Source organism: Coenobita brevimanus, chromosome 32, assembly GCF_032717465.1.
Source record: "Coenobita brevimanus isolate Jiangsu-jjx chromosome 32, ASM3271746v2, whole genome shotgun sequence".
NCBI classification, from domain to species: domain Eukaryota; kingdom Metazoa; phylum Arthropoda; class Malacostraca; order Decapoda; family Coenobitidae; genus Coenobita; species Coenobita brevimanus.
In genome coordinates, this window is record NC_136985.1 from 9,949,137 (window position 1) to 9,968,940 (window position 19,804).

The window sequence follows — 19,804 nt, forward strand, 5'->3', positions numbered from 1 at the left end:
CATCTCATCCTCGGCCTCCCCCTCCCTCTTTCCCCCTCCACCTCACTCACATACCCTCTCTTCGTCAGTCTTTGACCCTCCATCCTCTCCACATGGCCAAACCACCTCAGTGTGTTCCTCATAACGCTTCCTATCACATCCACATCAACACCACAACGCTCTTTTATATCCTCATTCGTCAGCCTGTCTCTCCATGTGACTCCACAGGCTCCTCTTAAATAACTCATTTCCACGGCTCTCACTCTTGACTTGTGTCCTTCCAACAACGTCCAAGCTTCACTTCCGTACGTTAGAGTTGGTATCACAATACTGTCATGTAGTAACTTTTTCACTTCCATGCTCACTTCCCTGTTTCTTATCACTGCTTTCAAAGAACCAGCAACCTTTCTTCCCTGCTGTACCCTTTCAAGCACTTCACCCTCCAAACCTCCATCCTTACTCATCACACTACCCAAGTACTTAAACGTACTCACATTTTCCAATTCCTCACCATCCAACCTCGCTGTACATTCACTGACTTCACCTCTCTCAAAGACCATCACTTTACTCTTCCCTACATTCACCTTTAGATTCCGTTTCTTACTCTCTCAAACTCATCCACCAAGCCTTGCAGCTCCCCTTCGTCTTCACTCAACAACACGGTATCATCTGCAAACAACAGTACAGGGAGTTTCCAAACACTATCCTCTCTCACCAGGGCCACTCCAACATCCACTACCCAACCTTGTACCTCTTTTATTACCCCATCCATGTACAGATTGAACAACCATGGAGACATGACACATCCCTGTTTCAACCCAACTTTCAAAGAGAAAAATTCACTTAGTTCACCATCCACACGCACTGCAGCCTTCGCACCATCATACATACTCTTCAAAGCATTCAACAACTTCCCATCTATTCCATATATTCTTAACACTTTCCACAATCCTAGTCTATCCACCCTGTCATATGCTTTCTCCAAATCCATGAAAGCCGCATACAACTTCTTTCCCTTCTCTAGAAACTTTTCCACTAAAGATCTGAGAATGAATATCTGATCTACACAACCTCTTCCCTTCCTAAAGCCTCCCTGTTCTTCTCCAGCTAATTTCTCTGTTCTTTCTCTAACTCTGTCAATAAGTATCCTACCATATACTTTTCCTATTATACTAAGAAGACAAATGCCCCTATGATTACCACACACTTCTTTTTCCCCTTTTCCTTTGTACAAGGGAATAATTATACCTGACTTCCAATCCTCCGGGACTCTACCTTCCTCCCAGGCCAATCTGCACATCTTCCACATCCATTCTACTACTATCTCTCCCCCATGCTTCAGCATTTCACCACACACTCCATCAATTCCTGGGGCTTTCCCTGATTTAACTTTCTTCGTTGCTTCCACAACTTCTATCCTACTGATTTCTTCCTGTCTTCTCACCTCCCTCCTTCTTCCAGCCATTCCCCAGCCACTTATACTCGCATTACTTCCATCCTCATATATATGTGAATTGTCAAAAAAAACTAGATTTTTGTGATTTCAGGAAGAAATCGCCAAGACTCCAAGGTCGGAGCCAAAAACCCAAGATCTAGTATAAAAACCCTAGGAGTGGCAACACTGGAAGAGGGTAGGTGATGTTAACTTTGTTAAACAGACCAAAGACTGTAGGACACGAAGGTTGTTCTATGTCAATATGCAGAAGGAGTACTCTGAGCAAGAGGATGCAGGGCCCCCTAATGCAGCATGTGTGGTGTCAGTTACCGAGACAGTACATGAGCCAGGCTGCCCCTTGACGTTCGACCACACCGCCAATTGGAGAGAGAACCAGGGGGCGTGGATGGAATAATGGAAACATTCTCTAGCTTAACAGCTGAACGACGTGATAACTTGGCCTTCTTTCTAAGGACGTATCCTCATGTTTCCCAGAACTACCCTGGGTTGATGGATGCAACACCGCACAATGTCGATATTGGAGACGTCTGTTATAGTAAAGCAACCTTCCAACCGTGTGAGTTCACAAACGCAGTCCATTATCCAACAGGAGCTGATCCACATGTAGCAGGGATTGATCGAACTATGCCAAATCGAGTGTTCCTCCACAGCCATCTTAGTTTTAAAAATCCGGTGTCCTATCGTTCTTCCACAGATTACTGTAGGGCCACTTCTCTCACTAAGACTGACACCTATCCACTTTCTAGAGAAGATGAATGTTTTGACAATTTAGGCAGTACAAAGTTCATTAACAAAATTTATTTGCTTAAGAGATATTGGTAAGTCTCACTTACTGAAAGGATCCAAGAAACTTCCTGTTTGGGGACTGATATTCATACTTACAAATGGAAAGACATGCCATGCAGTATGGAAAATGCTCCAGCCACGTTCAAGAGGCTAATGAACAAACTTACTTGTGATATCAAGGGATGTGCCACATATAGTGATTGTTTATGTTCAGTAACTCCTGGGATGAACAACTGATCCAGCTACGTGCCTTGCTGCAGACACTGCCATCTATTATCTTAGTAATCACCGTTGAGAAGTGTGACTGTGTAAAGACCCAGGTTCAATACTTAGGTTATATGGTAGGATTGGGTGAAGGAAGTCCGCCCAATGGCAAAGGTGAGGCCATCGCAAATTTCAAGCTACCCAAGAACAAAACGGAACTGCCGAGATTCCTGGGTGTGGCGGGTTGCTATCGGAGCTCTGTTGTAAATTTCCCCTGATGTAGATCCCCTCACACTTTTATTAAACATAGGAGTCAAATGTTTGTGGAAGGAAGAAGATGAAGGGGCATTTTCAAAAGTTAAGGTGATTTTGTCTAGTCAACCTTTGCTCCAAGCCCCTAATGTCAGTAAGTCTTTAAATTAGATATTGATTCTAATGGTGTTGGTGCCGGTGCAGTTGGGTTACAAGATGATGGTCTTAGTGTTGAACAACCTGTTTATGACTTTAGCGAAATGTTAAATGTTGCTACTCCATTATTGAAAATGAACTCCATGCACTCATACTTACCCAACAACATTTTTCAATGTATATTGGTTAACGTTCAATGCCTATTTCTGTGTATGGACACCATCATCTTCTGTCTATCTATTGCCAGACGCCTTAATCCCATAAGGGGTGGCCACAAACAAATCGCCTCTATGTCGCCCTGTCCACTGCCATTTCCCTGCCCTGCTCCCAGATCACACACCCCTCTCTCATATATCTCTCCACTCCATCCCTCCATCTCATCCTCGGCCTGCTCCTCCCTCTCCCCCCTCCACCTCACTCACATACACTCTCCTCATAAGTCTCTCACTCTCCACCCTCTCCACATCGGCAAACCACCTCAATGTGTTTCTCCTAACGCTTCCCATCACATCCACATCACAACGATCCTTCACTTCTTCATTTGTCAGTCTATCTCTCTATGTGACTCCACATACTCCTCTCAAATAACTCATTTCCACAGCTCTCATTCTTGACTTCTGTCCCTCCAACAAGGTCCAAGCTTCACTTCCATACGTTAGAGTTGGCATCACAATACTGTCATGTGGTAACTTTTTCATTTCTATGCTCACATCCTTGTTTCTTATCACTGCTTTCAAGGAACCAGCAACCTTTCTTTCTTGTTGTACCCTTTCCAGCATTTCACCCTCTAAACTTCCATCCTTACTCATCACACTACCCAAGTACTTAGACACAATCACATTTTCCATTTCCTCCTCATCCAACTTCACTGTACATTCACTGACTTCACCTGTCTCGAGGACCATAACTTTGTTCTTCCCTACATTCACCTTTAGATTCCGTTTCTTACATACTCTCCCAACTCATCACCTTCTTGTCCTTAAATTTTTTGCAAAATTTAGAAATATGAATCAACGCTTAACTCGCTGGGCTGTGTTCCTTCAAGAGTATGCCCTGAATCTCCACCATGTCAAGAGGGAAAGAAATGTTTTGGCAGACTGTTTGTCGAGGATGTAACCTTGTGAAATGTAAAGAAAATTTCTCCTTGTAAATTTCTTTCTTCAAGAAGGGAGGTGTTACTACCTGCTGCCTGGCCACTATCTTGGGTTTGGCCATGTGAAGTGACCATAAGATATCGTCCTATCTCGACTGATGTTAGGTCAGTTTACAATCAGTACTGACTCAACTACCACCCAGTTTGGAGCGCAGAATATCAGAAGTGATAAGAATCAACACATTTTGAAATACAAAGAGGAAAAGCAGGCAGAGCCGAACCCAAGTGAAGAGGACCGCCTTCATGGAATGCAGGAGCCAGCTCTAGCTGAATAACCCGTTGGGACCACCCTCTTAAAAAATTTATTTGAGACAGATATAATGCTACTGTTCAGACTGATGAGTGGAGGAAAAAGAAGCGTGGCTATTGGGATAGATGAAGAATGGCTAGAGGTGAAAGAGCACTTCTCTCCCGACTCCAGTCTCCTCTAAGTTCCGTTCTTAGTTTACTGATGTAGTATTAGAAGTACTCCAAGAAATTGAGTTGTAAGTTAAGAATTTGTACTTAACATGTATATAGCAGCACAGTAATGTAAGTCTTCCCATTAACCCCTTAACCGCGGGGCGTCACTTTCGTGACGCTTGACCACAATGGATCATACCGCGGGGCGTCACTTTTGTGATTCTGTGTTATTTTGAATTATCCCGGGCTCTCAAGTGGTGGCTTGTATCATCTATCAGTACTGCCAATGTCCAACACTAGTCAGCACTCCAAATCTCATCTGTACTCCCATCCATTGTTGACAATTTAGCAATTTTACCCCCTTTGTGACTCACCTCCCTACCTGCTCTCCATTACCTTGTCCTCTCACCCCCCACGCCGTGCTGCGCTATGCAAATTTCCCCTGGATTTTTCCACAGATTTCATCCATTGAAATAAGCCCTATGCCCTATACTTATACAAAATAAAATATACTAAAAAAAAAAAACAGGTAAGTGATAGTGTTATACACCAGAAATTAGCTAATTATCACCTGACAAAACCTCACGTGCATTCATTCGCTACATTACCACGGTAATTTCCCCTTTGATTTATGCCTTGTAATCGATGTCTGTAATAAAAATATATATCAGAAAGGAAGGGAGAATCCTAATTGACATTTACATTCACCTGGAACTACCTATTTCTTTATGTATTGCCGAGATTTTCTACCTATAAAAAATTAGCCTGTAAGTTAGCAGCAGTCAGCCTAAAGTGTCATTGTCAACCCTTCCCTTCTCAGATAAGCCGCGGCATTTAGTTCCTTGTCCTCCGCTGTAGAGAAACGATGTCGCACTCACGCCCCGCCATTCCTGCCGCTTCTGCACCCATTGCAAAGGGTCCCGTGACCTCTACTCCTAAGAAAAGTAGTGAGGCAAGCAGGAAAGGCCTTAGTGACTCTTCAGTGGCACGTGAACTGGCAGAATTGTCCATGATTATGATGGACAGTGACTATGACGATTCGGGTGAATCTTGTGATGAGCCGGGTGAGGTTATCGTGCCAGAAACAGCAACAACGAGTGCTACAGTGTGTGAATCAGTGTCTAGCTCCAAGGGAAAGGAGCCTTTAGTGCAGCAAGGACAGGAATTTGGGAAGGGAGTGAAAAGGCGGCGTGTTAGCCCCAGAACAATGCCCCCACGTGACCCAGCCCTCCATGAGTCACGAGTGCATTCACCTCCCTGTTCCCCAAGCCCCACTTCACTCATTTCTTCATCATCGTCGGCTGAATTATCTCCGAAGTCTTCGTCGTCGGAGTCACCACCAGCATCAACAGTGAAGGCAGGCCGTAGAGGTAGAGGTAAATCACGGAGAGTGTAAATTGGTGTAGCTAGCAGGGTAAGGGCTGCTAGTGCTGTACGGCAACCTAGGGTCAGTGCGAGTGACCTTGACTGAGATAAACCTCCCTCACAGCCAACCTCCACCACCACCACCACCACCCGCCCTACACCACCACGACAGGGAATCCTGGACGCCTTCGCGTGGACAGAAGGGTCAGATTTTGTGCCAGAAAATCTAGTTTTTGATGAGAGCTCCTCAGGAGTTCAGCCTGCCTTCACTGTGGACGAAAATGCTGAGTGTGTCGACTACCTTTTGGCCTTCCTAGATGACGAAGTCATGTAGCACATGTGTGATGAGACCAACAGGTATGAATCACAACGTGCTGCAAGTGGTACAGGTGCAGCCAAGATGCAACAGTGGTCCATGCTGGGAGTGCAGGAGCTGTATGTGTTCTTTGCCCTCATGCTTCTCATGCCACACTCCAAGAAGCATGAGTTGGAAGAATACTGGTCCATGGACCCCTTACTACCCTCACCCACCTTCAATAAGTACATGGCCAGAGATCGCTTCCGGAACATCATGGGAAACCTGCACTTTGCCAACAACGATGTACCTTCCCAAACCGACTCACTCTGGAAGATCCGGAAGATTCTGAGCAGAATGAAGGATAAGTTTATGTCATTCTTCCACCCCTTTCAGAAGGTTGTCATTGAAGAATCCTTGGTTTTGTTCAGAGGACGTCTTCGGTTTGTTCAGTACATTCCAAGCAAACGCCATCGCTTTGGAATTAAGTTCTTTGTACTGTGCGACTGTAAGACAGGGTACATCCTTGACTTTGTCATATATTCAGCCAGCACTGTCGATCTGGATAAAACTCACCCCCTTGGCTTCTCAGGCTGTGTAGTGAAAGTGCTCCTAGAAAAGTATTTTGGTGGGAATCATGTGCTGTATACAGACAACTACTATACAGCACCGAAACTTGCCAAATACCTTTCTGAGCACGGCATTGGCTCCTGCGGCACTGTGAAAAGTAATCGTGCCCACTTCCCCAAATTCCCAGAGGCGGGAACCTCGCAGCGAGGAGACGTGCACCTACGCAAGTGTGAGAAGATGCTGGCAATACGGTGGCATGACAAGAGGGTCGTGCACATGCTCATCACCGTACATAAGGGGGAGATGAGAGACAGTGGGAAGGTCGACCGTAGGACAGGCGAACCTGTGATGAAACCTGATGCTGTGTTGGACTATAATATCAACATGCGGCTGGTGGACAAGTCCGACATGATGATTGGTGAGATCGACTGCCTCAGGAAGAATACTAGGTGGTACAGGAAAGTTTTTCTGCATCTGATAGATATGACGATGCTGAACGCCTTCATTCTGTACAAGATGAAGGTCAAGCCACCCAAGTCCTTCTCCCTGAGGTTGTTTGCCAGGACTTGTGTCCAGCAGCTGCTGGAAAGGTATGGTAGGGTGACAGCAGCAACTCCAAGGCGCCATCCAGTAACTCTTCCCGACCGACTTGAGCAGAGGGCGTATATGGATCGGCACAGACTTGAGCTTATGCCTGCTGCAGGGAAAAGGAAGGCTGCGATTCGCAGGTGTCAGGTATGTGCGCATACCACCCACCGCACACCTGAGCATAAACGCACCTCTTGGCAGTGCGCTGAGTGCCAGGTTCCCCTCTGTGTTACCTGCTTCTTCGATTACCATAGCCAGAAGCAATTCTAACAGTGCAAGTGTGGAAGCAGAATGATTTGGAAATAATGTGTAAATAATGTGTAAATAGCAGGTGAAAGCAATGGATGTTCAGTTCATATGATTGAACAGTGTATTATAGTTTTATCTTACTGAAAGTGACAATGAATAACATAGTGTAAGTAAAATAGAAGGGTAAATATTGAAAATAGAATAGAAAATGTAAATAGTAATGTAAGTAATTAGTAATATAAGAATATGAGTACAAATAATTTATGTTATAACAGTGAAAGTGAATCCGTGGCTCTCTACGTATTTTACTGAATGAAAAATTGAATGACTTCAGTGACAACAAACTAATATGACTGAAGGAAACTTATGGAGAAAGACTCCAGATATATATAAGTGTGATATAGTAATAGAAATATAAAGTGTGAGGGGTTTTATGAATAAGAAATGACAGAGTACCTAGAGCGAACTAGCGCAAGTGCGACGATCAGCCGCGCTCGTAATTTCCATTGCTTTCACAGTGTTTTTTTTTTTTGGAGTATGGATCCCAAACTACTTGAAAATTATAGAATAGTGTTATAGTGTTTGTATCTGGCTGTGGTAATCATATTACGGGTTGTCGGGAAGTGTAAAGTGGAGACTTCGTTACCCTACTTCAGAGGTCTCCACAAGTCCTATGGTAACGACGAAGGCTCAACAAACATTCCAGGAGAAAGCTGAAGGTATGTGCCATAAGCATATCTAATATTATTATTCTAGGACTAATAACTGATTTTTGGCAAATATTTTTTGAGAGTCTGTCGGAGCCCGAATAACCCCGCGGGACACGCAAAACATTGGTAAACAAGCCCGCGGTGTAGGGGTTAAGCTCTCTGTTTGTTGAAGTGTATGTTTGATCTTGTTTGAGTAGATCTGTAAATGATTCTAAGTAAGAAGTGTCCTGCTGCGCCCCTGTTTATTATCGCAATCAGTCTAATTCTGTTGTGTGCTGTGTAGAAATCTTGTACGTAATGTAAGATTTACTTGTTTAAGTGTTTTTTACTTTGATTTGACCCTCAGAGATGCAAATCTCCCTGCATGATCCATAAAAAGTTTAAGTTGGCCCTAATTATAACCCTTTACTGCTAAATTCTTGCTGAAAGTTTGCTCTCATTCAGCCAGTCTCAAAGAAGGGTGACCATTCCCAACCCTCTAACTATCCTCCAATTGTATTTTTGAGTCAATTCTTAATAGAAAAATTTTTAAGCATCTTTCCTATCACAACCTTCTTTCTGATCGTCAGTATGGGTTCTGTCAGGGACGCTCCACTGGCGATCTTCTCATCTACCTTTCAGACTCCTGGTCATCCTCCTTTTGGGACTTTGGCGAAAGCTTTGCCATTGCACTTGCCATCTCAAAGACTTTCGATCGAGTCTGGCATAAATCTTTAATTTCCAAACTGCCCTCTTACGGTTTCTATCCTTCTATCTGTGCCTCCATCTCTAGCTTCCTTTCTGGTCGTTCTATAGCTGCTGTTGTAGACGGCCATCGTTCTTCTCCTAGATCTGTTAACAGTGGTGTTCCTCAGGGTCTGTCCTATCACCAACTCTCTTACTTTTATTCATTAATGACCTTCTATGCTGTACATCTAACCCTATCCACTCATATGCTGATGATTCCACCCTTCACCTTTCCATTCGGTTCCCGCAACGTCAATCTCAGCAGTTACTTTAGCAAACAAGGGATGAGGCTATGGCAAACATAATGTCTGACTTGGCTCGTATCTCTGACTGGGGTAAAAATAATCTGGTGGTTTTTAATGCATCAAAGACTTAGCTTTTACACCTATCAACCCGACAAAATCTTCCACAGGTATACCCACTAATGTTTAATAATATTCAACCTAATCCTGCATCATCCTTGAACATGCTTGGGGTTTCATTTACTCGGGACTTATCTTGGAAAGATCATATTACATCTCTTGTAAAATCTGCTTCCAAGAGAGTAGGTGTGCTAAGCCGACTCCGTTCCTTCTTTACCCCTGCACAATTGTTGACTCTATACAGGGGTTTTATCTGCCCCTGTGTGGAGTACAACTCTCATGTGTGGGGAGGCTCCCCACATACAGCTCTTCTCAGTAGGGTGGAGTCAAAGGCTTTTTGTCTCATTAACTCTCCTCCTCTTAATGATTTCCTTCAACCTCTGTCTCTTTGCCGCACTGTTGCATCTTGATCTCTTTTCTATCGTTATTTCAATGGTCACTGCTCCTCTGAACTGTCTGCATGCATTCCTCCACCTCTACGACGAGCGCGTAGCACCAGTCTAGCGGCAAACTCTCATCCCTTTTCTGTCCAACTCTCTAATGCAAGAGGTAAACATTACTCCCAGTTCTTCATTTATGCAACAGGTCAACTCTGGAACTGTCTCCCTCTGTTTATATTTCCTTCTTCCTATGATCTCCAGTTTTTCAAACGCAGTGTGCCCAGGCATCTCGAAATGATCGGATCTTGAATTTGGCTCTCTCTTGTACTTTGTTTTTCTCTTGGAAGGAACAATAATTGCGGGCTCGCGGCCTTTAGTTCATTCTTCCTCGCATAAAAAAAAAAAAAAAAAATACACGTAGCCCAGTGGCAGAAAAAGACAATACTACGATCTACATCCTCCCCATAACATCCAATGACTAGCAAGATGTTCTGGTGTTAACTTATTGCTACCATTCAGCTTTCAAGATAGAGATGACAGTTTTGGCCCAAGTTAAAGTGAAAAGAGTATAGTGTGTAAGTTTCGCAACAGCCGAAGTTACACTCCGATCTCCAATTGTACAGATAGGGGAACATGGACGGAGGGAAGAAAACTGCAAGCTGACCTGAAGAGTTTGACCAGCCGAAAAATCAAGAGCACTGTTTACATATCCCTTTATTAGTTGGATGTACTCACCATTGAGCCGTCAGCTTCTCTTGCAGTAGTAGTAGTAGTAATAACTGGAATCCCAGGCTCTCTGAAAATGAACCAAGCAGACAGCAGGCTGAAGTTGCCCTCCCACAGTATGCCAACCTCCTTTTGGAGAGAGTGAGGGAGTTGAGTGACGTTTGTATAACCAGGCAGCAGAATTGACTGGTTGTATCACTGCCATCGGGAGAAGGCATCTTTATCCAGTATTGGCTTCCAGTGTAGAAGGAGTGTTATGAAAATAACACAGGTTTGTGTTGAAAAGCGGAATATATACCAAAAAATTTACATAACTGCGTTCATGCCTTCTTTACTGTCCCAGTTGCCGCTGGAGAAGAATGGTTTCTCGTATTAGCACTGATATGACTGAGCAGTGAAGCTGCCTGGTTTTACAAACGTCTCATACTCCCTTCCCTAACTCCCCCACAAAAGGATGGTGGACTGCAGGGAAAGGGAACTTCAACCTGCAAACCACCGGGTTCACATCCAGTTGAGCATGTCATATCAACAACTACAATAACTCCATCAATTGTGTATGAGCTCATGGTTAAACAACTTAGTCCAGGGCATTAATGTCGAGAGTGACCAACGATACTCTTTTTACTCTAACTTGGCCTAAAACTACCATCTTTCCACTTTCTGTACTGAGGTTTAACAACAGACTGACACAGGAATCTGAGGCTGCCCACGAAGAGTAATGGAAAGCAAGTAGAGACTTTGTGTTGTCTTTTTCTGCGACTGAGATACGTGAAATAAGGTCCAAAAAGACAAAAACTTAAAACTAATGTAACAAAAAAACTAATTTCATACGACAACAGGAGGCGTGCGCACATTGAATTTTTGCTGAACACCAACTGATCGTCCCCAAGCACTTCCCAAACTTGGACGGAACCAGGTCCTTGTATCTGGATAAGCAGTGTTTACAGGAAACGCTTTTTGCCTGGAAACTACCCGCTGATGCCCCATTCAAACCAGCACTGGATGATGTTCTGAGAACTGTAACACAAGTGAGGATTATAACACAGTTGATCAATACTGAGGATTATAATACACGTGAGAATTATAACATGATTATAACATTTGTGAGGATTATAACTCTCACAAGGAATATACAGTAACGCAGGAGAGGTTTATAACACAGGTGAGGATTACAACACATGTGAGGATTACAACACAGGTGAGGATTACAACACATGTGAGGATTGCAACACAGGTGAGGATTGTGTCCCCCCCTGTGGCGGGGGGGAAACAATCTGGCCACACTATGGGGTGGTACTACTACTCTGTGGCCAGGTTGTGTTAGGAAGAATTCTGCCACCGTATTCCCTACGTGTTGTAAAAGGCGACTGAAAGGGGAGGGGTGAGGGGACTAGGGACCCCTGCTCTGTTTTTTTAGTTCCTAAAAAGAGACAGACCATAGAAAGGGATGGGGGATTGACTTATCCCCGTACCCTGAAGATTGGGTCTATGAATATGCGTGGATATAGTACGATTGAGGTTAAAAGGGAGGACATTGGGAAAATGTCTGTGAGAAGAAAGTTGGATGTGTTAGCTTTGAGTGAGATAAGAGATGAAAGGGAAAGGTGAGTCTAAGTTTGGAAGTGTGACTGGAAGATTGTCAGGTGTTGATAGAGGAAGGGCAAGAGAAGGTGTGGCCTTGTTAGTGAGCCCGGAAGTACAGCAGTGTGTGATTGAATGGAAGGAGGTGTCATCGAGACTGATGTGGGTGAAAGTGAAGTTTGAACTCGAGTTTTGGGTATTTGAGTGCATATGTGCCTGGTAGTGAAAGAGATGAAGAAGAGAGGGAGTCTTTTTGGAATGATGTTGATGAGTGTCTGCAGAGTTTGGGAGCGAATGCGAATGTGGTAATGACGGGAGATCTTAATGCTAGAGTGGGAGTAGACTGTAGCACCAGTCGAGCAGGGCACTACTCCCGAGGTGGATGGAAAGCTGATGACAGGGAGAGCTGGAGCTCCCGTTTCATCAGCCCTCAGGACTAGTTCCTGACCATCCCCATTTGCTGAACTTTTTCAGTGTCTCAGTTACACAGAGAGTAGGCCAGCATGCTCTCCAATACAAATTTCTCTATCTACTCCAAACTACATGCACAGTACACACTACACTTCCATTTCCAAAATTCAAAAAAAATCATGGCGTCTCATCACCCAGCCTCGGAGTCCCCAGGGGAGGGGGGACCATAAATGCCTCCACCTCCCGCCCCTCTCCTAGTGATGAGTCGAGGTGCCTGGAACCACTATCTGACTCTCTTCTTCTTCATTTCTGCAACATTCGCGGCCTTTCCTCTAACTTTCGCTCTGATGAGCACCACCTCTCCTCCTCTAAACCTCACCTTCTTTTTCTAACTAAGACTCAGCTGTCTGAGGCAACTGACAGGAAACTTTTTTCTGTATCCTCCTACTTTCTCTATACTCATTTCAAAGCCAAAGGTGGCTGTTGTGTATATATACGCAACGACATATCTTGCTCTCGTGTTCTTGAACTCTATTCTTCTGAATTCTCTACACTCTGGCTTCAGCTTTCCTGTCATTCTCTGACTAAATATATCTGTGCTGTTTACTTATCCCCTTATTCCACTGGCTGTCAAAAATTCTTTGACTATCTTACTTCTACGATGGAACACATTCTATCAATTTCTCCTCTCTCTGAAATATCCATTTTAGGAGATTTCAATGTTCACCACCACTTTTGGCTCTTCTCTCCTTTAACTGATCCACCTGGTGAACAAGCCTACATCTTTTCTATCCTTAATGACCTAGAGCAGCTTGTACAGCATCCTAACCGTATCCCAGACTGCCTTGGAGAGAGCTCCAACATACTTGACCTCTTCCTCACAACTAATCCTTCTGCTTACACTGTTAATCTTTTCTTTCCTTTGGGCTCCTTCGATCACAACCTTATCACCTTAACCTGCCCTATCACTCCAGTAAGGCATGGGGACCCTCCAAACAAACGTCGTCTGTGACATTTTGGAGCTGAGGATTGAGAGGCCCTCAGGCAGTACTTCTTTGATTTTCCCAGGAATGATTATTCTTTCAATGGCCAGGAGCCATCTGAGTGTGCCTTACGCATTATGGAGGTTATTCTCTCGGACATGGAAGCATACATTCCTTTCTCGTATCCTTTGTCTAACGCAAGAAGGCATTAGTTTAATCACGCTTGTTCTAATGCTGTCCGCGACAAGGAGAGGGCCTACAAAAGGTACCGGAGCCAACCCACCCCTGAATCACATCATCTTTACGTTTCTGCCCGGAATCGTACAAAGTCTGTTCTTCGCTCTGCTGAAAATAATTCCATCTGTACTAAATGCTCTCAACTTTCCAACTCGAATTCTTCCCGCTCCCTCTGGCACCTTGCCAAAAGCCTTTCTAACAACTTTACCTCACCATCCTTCCTTACTCTTTTCTACTCTTATGGTTCTGTAGCTATTTCTTCTACTGATAAAGCAGATCTCTTCGCACAGACTTTCTCCTCCAATTCCACCTTAGACGATTCCGGTGCTGTTCCTCCATCACTTCCCCCCCTCTGACTTCCTCATGGCTGACATTAAAATTTCTTCAGGTGATGTATTTTCTGCCATCACTGGCCTCAATACTAACAAGGCATATGGGCCTGATGGGATCCCTCCCGTTGTTCTTAAGAACTGTGCTTCTGTGCTTACACCCTGCCTAGGCAAACTCTTTCACCTTTGTCTATCAACTTGTACCTTTACTTCTTGCTGGAAGTTTGCTCTCATTCAGCCAGTGCCAAAGAAGGGTAACCATTCCCAACCCTCTAATAATCGTCCAATTGCTTTAACGTCCAGTATTTCAAAAGTTTTCGAGTCAATTCTCAATAGAAAAATTTTAAGGCATCTTTCCTATCACAACCTTCTTTCTGATCGTCAGTACAAGTTCCGTCAGGGACGCTCCACTGGCAATCTTCTCACCTACCTTTCAGACTCCTGGTCATCCTCCTTTCGGAACTTTGGTGAAAACTTTGCCATTGCACTTAACATCTCTAAGGCTTTCGATCGAGTCTGGCATAAATCTTTAATTATCTAAACTGCCCTCTTACGGTTTCTATCCTTCTATCTGTGCCTCCATCGCTAGCTTCCTTTCTGGTCATTCTATAGCCGCTGTTGTAGACGGCCATCGTTCTTCTCCTAGATCTATCAACAGCAGTGTTCCTCAGGTCTCTGTCCTATCACCAACTCTCTTCCTTTTATTCATCAATGACCTTCTAAGCTGTACATCTAACTCTATCCACTCATACACTGATGACTCCACCCTTCACCTTTCCATTCGGTTCCCGCAATGCCCATCTCCGCAGTTACTTCAACAAACAGGGGATGAGGCTATGGCACACCTAATGTCTGACTTGGCTCGTATCTCCGGGGGGGTAAAAATAATCTGGTTGATGTTAATGTATCTAAGACTCAGTTCTTGCACCTATCAACCTGACAAAATCTTCCACAGGTATACCCACTAATGTTTAATAATATTCAGCTTAATCCTGCATCATCCTTGAACATACTTAGGGTTTCATTTACTCGGGACTTATCTTGGAAAGATCATATTACATGTCTTGTAAAATCTGCTTTCAAGAAATTAGGTGTGCTAAGCCGACTCCATTCTTTCTTTACTCCTGCACAATTGTTGACTCTATACAAGGGTTTTATCCACCAATGTGTGGAGTACAACTCTCACGTGTGGGGAGGCTCCCCATATACAGCTCTTCTCAGTAGGGTGGAGTCAAAGACTTTTTGTCTCATTAACTCTCCTCCTCTTACTGACTCCCTTCAACCTCTGTCTCTTCGCCACACTGTTGCATCTTGATCTCTTTTCTATTGCTACTTTAATGGTCACTACTCCTCTGAACTGTCTGGATGCATTCCACCATCTCTGCAACAGGCGTGTAACTCCCGTCTAGCAGTACTCTCTCATCCCTTTTCCGTCCAACTCTCTAATGCAAGAGTTAACCGTTACTCCCAGTCCTTCATTAATGCAACAGGTCAACTCTGGAACTGTCTCCCTCTGTCAGTATTTCCTTCTGCCTCTGATCTCCAGTCTTTCAAACTCAGTGTGTGCAGGCAACTCGAAATGATCGGATCTTGAATTTGGCTCTCTCTTGTATTTTGTTTTTCTCTTGCAGGGAACTGTTATTGCGGGCTCATGGCCTTTGGTTCCTTCTCCCTCACATAAAAAAAAGTTGAAGGTGTAGTTAGTATGCATGGTGTACATGGAAGATATGAAAATGGGGAACAAATGATAGGGATGTGTGTTGAGAGAGAGATGGTGAATGGAAATACTTTTTTGAGTAGAAAGATGTTAATAAGTATACATGCGTGAGACAGGAGGGTGGAAGTGTTGTTGATAGAGCATTGATGGACTATGTGGTTGTGTCCAGGAATGTAATAGGAAGATTGTTGGATGTGAGAGTTTTGAGAGAGGTGGGTGGAGGTAATTCTGACCACTACATGGTGGAAGGAAAATTGAGAGCAGGTAAGAGATGGGTGAGAGCTAGGAGAGTTAGGTGTGGCAGAGAGGTTTTGAAAGTGAGTTGGATAAAAGAGAGAAAATTATAGAGTACCAGGAGAAGTTGAAAGATGAGTGGAACGCAGTGAAAGATCAGGAGAATGGCAGCGTGGAGGAGGAATGATAGTTGTTTAACCTGTTGACTTTTGTTGACGTATATATACGTCCACACGTTTTGTCACTGTGAGTCCCATTGATGTACATAAAGGCACATCAATTGCAAGGGCCCTAATTTGCACAATTTTCAAATTTTGCGCGTGATTTTTGGTACGTGCACACGGGACACCTTCCTTTACAAGATGCCAGGCAGAGTCAATGCCTTACCCCAAATGACCTCCCCCCCCGGCATGCCATTGTCTCGGCAATTTACCCATTACCAGTGGCCTGGGCAGTAAAGACATGTTGTGCCACGGTATGAAATTCAAGGCCAGAGTGTTTCCCCAGTCGCTGACAATTTGGAGGACAAAGTTTATGTAGCATTAGAGGGAGAAATGATGATCAGGTAATGTTGCCAAAAAACATCAAGTATGTTGATGTGTTTGGTGAGTGAAACAATGCTTATATTGCCCATATTACTGTGTGAAAACCAATATACTCTCGTACTACATATAAATTCATACCAAATAAATAAATAAATACCATTTATGAGTGGTGTGGAATAGTTACCCTCCCACTGAACTCGTTTTCTTTGGAGCCACCCTGATAGAAAACACAGTATGGTAGGGGGAACTGCTTCCTGTATCCAGTATTTTAAACATCAGGTGAGTGATTTCTCTATGAATTTTCGATATTTCTCACCAAAAGTGGAGGTTTGAGCCAAAAAAAAAAAAAAATCCAAAATTGGTCGGGATTGGGAGAGGTCAGTGGTGGAAAATTGGTCGTGACGGGGCGGGTTAAAAAGTGCTGTGGCGGGGCATGTGGAAAACATGTGTTGTGTAAGATGAGTAGGTAGTGGTTTAAGAAAGGGAAGTGAATGGTGGTGCGAAGAAGTAAGTGTGGCTTTGGCTGAGAAGAGGCATGCATATGTAGTGTGGCTGCAGAGGAAGGATGCAGTGGCATATGAGAGGTATAAGGAAAAGAGGAATAGGATGAGAAGGGTTGTGCATGATGCTAAGGTGCCAGAAGATGAGAGGTGAGGTAGGCGGTTGACTGGGAGTTTTCAACAGAAGAATATGTTTTGGAAGGAGGTGAAAAGGGTGCAAAAGGGAGAGTCTGGGAAGGAAGAGCGAGTGAAAGCAGAGGATGGAAGGATGTTACGAATAACTGAGATGGATGCAGTAAGGAAGATATGGGCAGAGTACTTGGAAAGACTGTTAAACGTAAAGGAGGAAAGGGAGGCTGAGATTGTGGAAGACGGAAGGCTGCAGGGAATAAATGTGTTGGGAGAGTTGAATGATTCTTTGATCATGATGGAGGAAATGTAAAGGAGATGAAAGCAGGGAAAGCTGCAGGTATAGATGGGCGTGCTGGGGAATGCCTGAAAGGTGTTGGAGTGACTATAGATGGCTGGTTAGTAAGATCGTTGAATGTGTGTTTTGTGAGAGGTATGGTGCCAATTGACTGGGCAAGTGCTTGTCTGGACCCGTTGTATAAAGGTAAGGGTGATAAGTATGAATGTACTAGGTTTAGGGGTGGACTGTTCACTGTTGTATGTAACATGTATGGTAGAGTGCTAATTAAGAGAGTTAGAAAAGGTACAGAGAGTGTGATTGGTGATGAGTAATGTGGCTTTAGGAGAGGGAGGGGATGCATGGATCAGGTGTGTGAAAGGTATTTAGCAAAAGGTAAGGATGTGTTATGAGTGTTCATGGATTTAGAGAAAGCGAATGATAGAATTGATAGGGAGGCTTTGTGGACTGTTTTAAGATTGTATGGACTTGATGGTAGGTTGCTGAAAGGAGTGAAAAGTTTTTATGTAAATAGCGAAGTGTGTGTAAGAGTGGGAAATACTGTGAGTGATTGGTGTCCCGTGAGAGTGGAGCTGCGGCAGGGATGTGTGATGTCGCCTTGGTTGTTTAATATTTATATGGATGGTGTTTTAAGGGAGGTGAATACAAGAGTGTTAGGTGGAGGTCTGAGTCTGGTGAATGTTGATGGTAGAGATTGGAATTGAAGCAGCTGCTGTTTGTGCATGATACTGCACCAGTGGCTGATTCATAGAAAAGATTGAGACAATTGGTAGAAGAGTCTGGAAGGGTGTGTGAAAGGAGGAAACTGAAAGTAGATGAGAATAAGAGTAGTGAAGCGTACAAGGTTGGTAGATGGTAGGAGGATGAATATAGTTTTGAATGGTGAATTGCTTGAGAAGGTATTGTTTTAAGAATTTAGGGTCACATGTTGCTGTGGATGGAGGAGTAAATGCAGAAGTGAAGTTTAGAATGAATGAAGTAGGAAAGGTCCTGGGAGGAATGAAAAAAGTGTTTGGATGTCATTCACTTAGAACGGATGTAAAGAGAAAGCAGTATGAGGGTGTTGTGGTACCGAATGCAATATTTGTGGCTGAAACATGGAGAACTGGAGTTGTCTGGGAGATTGCTGATCAAGTTGAGCAGAGGGTGTTGCAACTGTCTGGGCATGTCACAGGGGGATGTGAATTTAAGAATAGAAAAAAATGCCTATATTACTTGAAAGTAGAGAAAAGGAATTGACTTGTGAAAATCAAATAGTAAGTTTTACTTTATTCTGGCTTACTTCACCGATTCTCTAAGGACGAGAATTTTATGAACTTTCTCAACAGTACACAGCAGAGACTAATCACTCACAAGTGCTGGTTGTTAGTACTGTTAGCCTCTTGAGAAAGTGACTCAACCCCTGACAGTCAATAACTAATACTAACAATGATGGACAGGTTCTTGCCGGTGCTTTACTCCTGGCTGGCACAACGGATTTAAGTTTGATACAAAAGAACCGGCCTAAATACCAGTTATGAATAATGTAAGGAGTTTGTGCAAACTAGGAGTGGTAAACTAAAGTAAGCTTAATATGGAGAAATAAAACATAAGTCTACGTTACATTAAGCTCAAAGAAAAGAAATGTAAATATATTGATTACAATAAAATAAATTTACACTACATGACTCTCAAAATGAATTCAAAAGGGGAATTCACGGTCACAGAGGGACTCGTGAATTCAAATAACAAAGGAAATTCACTCGCTTATTCAAAAGCTAATCAGACTTAAGCCTAGAAAAACGAACAGAAGCACAGGTCCGTGGAGAGAACGAAGCTGAAGCTACGAAAGACTGGGCGTCTGTGTGTTGAACAACAAGCACTGCTAATCGCTGCTAAGCTCACTTCGTCGATCACTGTCTAGGTGGAGATCCAAGAAATCACTGTACAACGGAGACGCTGCTCTCTACGCTGGGCACAAACGATCCTGCGGTCCAAAACTGACTAAGTTCAAGCTGGGAAGGGGGGTAAGAGATGGCCGTGTTTGCTGGAAGTAGGCGTGGCCTAACTTCAACTGTCAACTGAGAGAGAGCGAATGATATACACACGCAATAAAATCACTCAGTGAAGGCACTAATGTCTTGTATAAGAATGGTCACTTATGAAACAGTGACGAATGTTCTGAAAAACCATCCCGATCGAAGTGCATATAAGGATGGTTAAACTGAGTGATACACAGTGGGAATTCCATTGGAGTTCGTGGTTTCCTCACCAAAGTACAATGTCATGAATTTGTTTAATTACACTCACGCAAATTCGTGACATTATGCCCCATCAAAATCAAAATTTTCTTTTGAAAAATTTTATGATATATACATACATATAAATCCTAACTCAGTCACTCAAGATTCACACTGTTGTGTGTGTACTCTCCTGTTACAGGAGAAAATCACTGTCGCCAGTGAGTGTAGAAACCTCGTACTTACGTCAATAGAAGCAAGC